Genomic DNA, 3,038 nt, shown 5'->3' with positions numbered 1-3,038 from the left:
TATAAAGCAGAAACTAACACACCATTGTAAAACAATTATACTCCAATAAAGATGTTAAAAAATAAATAAATAAAAACTCCCAGGTAGTTGAAAATGTTTAGTTACCTACTGTCATTGATATACATATACCTATGCTAATTTTTCTTTGTAAAAAAGGAGAGTTACTGTAGTTAGATACAAAATGTGTAAACATAGTGTGCACTGATTAGTAAGAAAATAAAAACAATGAAGAAAGCCCCACTGTCTTTGGATCAGCTAAGGATTTCGTTAGAAGAGGTATCAATTTCTTCTTTGTGATGTTGTCTACCAGACAGGGGTTTAGACTGTCCATTCTCAGTAACTTTCTGGGAATAAAACAAAATATAAGCTTGGGCCCTACATATTTCATCCATAGTGCACATGTTTAGCTTGGAATCATTGCAGTGTACTCAGAAACCTCCTTCGGAATTATAACACTAGGCAGTGTAATGTCCTGAGCCAAATCCTTTCCCGTGGTGCATTACTACAGCAGGTAAATAATGAATAAAACATTCTGGTCTGTGAGATTTCAGAGATTCCCTGCAGCAATATGGCTCCATGTTTAAGATTTCTTCAAAGCCAACATGAACACCAATCTTCTCTCAATTATTATGTCCTGATCACCTGAATCATTTGAGATGTAATCTGAGAAACTGAGGTAGGTGGAAAATCATAAGCTGTTTGGGGGCTTCTGTGAGTATAACTGGTTTTGAGGAAAACTTTCTATGCTTTGAATTACACTGGTCACATATAAAGATTTTTCCTTCTGAAGCTTCAGTTTTTGTGAATTTGGCAAACATTTTAGTAACCAGACACGGCTGGGAAGTAGTATCTTTTCCATTGCATTGGTATCTTTCTGGAAATTCCAGTGACAAGTCCCAGAAAGGTGCTATGATACTTGATTTGTTGTCACATGCGAGACATGTAACCTAAGAATTTTTCTATGAAAAATGTTATTCACAACTTTCATAAACTGATTGATAAGTTTCCTTTGAGAAGTGGGAATAAGAGATGGTATCCTGGTATCAGTTGTCTCTAGTTCATGCTGTATTTTATCCAAAAGCTCACAAATAAATTCTCGAGCATCTTGTTAGGCATAACCATGAAAATCAGGTATTAATCTCCATACTGAGTGTAGCATAGCAAATGGTGTGACCAAGGCCCACTTTCCAGACCACAAAACTTGGAACAAATTATGCAATTCATGACAGAGAGAAGTGTATTATGAACTTGGCTACCTTGGCTCAGTAAGTTCTATCTTTCTACTCTTTGATGCTCCACCACTTAGTCCTGATGATAAACTTGGATGTCTGGAGCAAACAAAGCCTGTTTCTTTTTCTTGGCATTCATTCATTTGATATACTGTATCTGTGACTGGAGGATGCCTTTAAGATGATCTTGTTTTATCACTAGCTGTCACAGCCAGCCATCGGTTCAGATCAAGTTGGAAAAATGTTGCCAAAAAATAAGTAAATGACTCAATACTTGAAGAACATCATTCATATAGCAAGTATTTCCAAAATTTCTCAATCCTGTTACACCAAGAGTTACGATTGGTGTTCATTTAATGGAGGAATCACTGGCCTTTTTAAAAAATTTATTTTATTTATTTATTTATTTTTATCCAGCACATTCCTGTTAGTTATCTATTCTATACATATTAGTGTGTATATGTCAGTCTCAGTATCCCAATTCATCCCACCACCACCACCACCCCCGTTGGTGTCCATACATTTGTTCTCTACATCTGTGTCTCTATTTCTTTCTTGCAAACTGGTCCATCTGTAAAATTTTTCTACATTCCACATATATACATTAATATACAATATTTGTTTTTCTTTTTCTGACTTACTTCACTCTGTATGACAGTCTCTAGGTCCATCCATGTCTCTACAAATGACCCAGTTTCATTCCTTTTTGTGGGTGAGAAATATTCCATTGTATATATGTACCACATCTTCTTCATCCATTCATCTGCCAATGGGCATCCAGGATGCTTCCATGACCCGGGTATTATAAATAGTGCTACAATGAACATTGGGGTGCATGTCACTGGAATTTTTAATCTTACATCTTCTGAGGTATATAGTACTTCATCTTTTTCTGGTGATGCTAAGGTTTGAAGTGCTACTTGAACAGGAACTATTTCTATTGTGGGGGACTGATCTAGACCTTTCAAATGTAAACTCTTTCTTGAAGACATACTTTCCAATACTGCTTTAACTTGATACTCTAATTCTTGCAGTCATTTTTTCACTTCTCTTTTTGCTATTTTTTCTTGAAATTTTTCTTCTTGCATTTTTCATCCAATGGGTGACTGTTCAAAACAAGTTCAAAATATTTTACCCATGAGTATCCTTCTCCTGTGCCAAAGAGCAGTATACATCTGATATTCGTTTTGAAGCAGAGAGTGCGTGCCATCCTGTAAGAAATAAGAATCATCACTTGTACCCACAGACTGTAAAATACTTCCACTACCAGTGTTGCAGTGATAATTTTGACTTTTGATTGCACTTAATGTACTTTGTAGTAACTTCAAGTCTCCAGTTGCATTATCATTAAGAAATAATCATTACAAAGGTAACCAAAAAACCACATCTCATTCACCTCCAATGCAACAGGATAACTGCTTTCTTGAAAGTGCTTGAGTTCAGGTTCTTCAATATATCTTCCACAGGTAACAAAGGAACTGCTAGTACAAGCACAAATCAACTCAGTTGTATTGCAATCCACACAATGCCATTTCTGAGGGTTGAGGATTGAATGGTCTTGAACAAGCCTCAACTGCCCAATGTGTTTGCATTTATCTGTTGTTAGCATTTAGGCTAACTGAGAAACACATAATCCAAACAAGTCTCTGTTCACAACACCTGAAGCATCTGGAGAGATCCCAAGCCAGAGCAACAATCTTAGCACTCTTCAGCGTGAAGCTGCAGCCGACCCTGCTCCTGTGCCCCCACTTTGGAGTGTTGGGAGGGTGCAGGCTGCTTTGCTTTGTGACTGTGGACGGATAGGTTGTC

At 37.0% G+C, this 3,038-nt stretch overlaps 1 pseudogene across 1 annotated transcript; it reads right to left on the bottom strand.

The window, feature by feature from the left end:
* Positions 1-251: 251 nt before the first annotated feature.
* On the bottom strand, positions 252-2,838 carry LOC308609164 (ubiquitin carboxyl-terminal hydrolase 44-like; annotated as a pseudogene). The gene is made up of 2 exons: positions 2,072-2,838; positions 252-1,602 (listed from the first exon to the last, which is right to left on the bottom strand). The product of its transcript is annotated as a ubiquitin carboxyl-terminal hydrolase 44-like (transcript).
* Between the last annotated feature and the right edge of the window lie 200 nt (positions 2,839-3,038).

Source organism: Mesoplodon bidens, assembly GCF_964165515.1.
Source record: "Mesoplodon bidens genome assembly, chromosome: X".
NCBI lineage: Eukaryota > Metazoa > Chordata > Mammalia > Artiodactyla > Ziphiidae > Mesoplodon > Mesoplodon bidens.
This window is presented reverse-complemented; position numbering and strand designations above follow the sequence as displayed.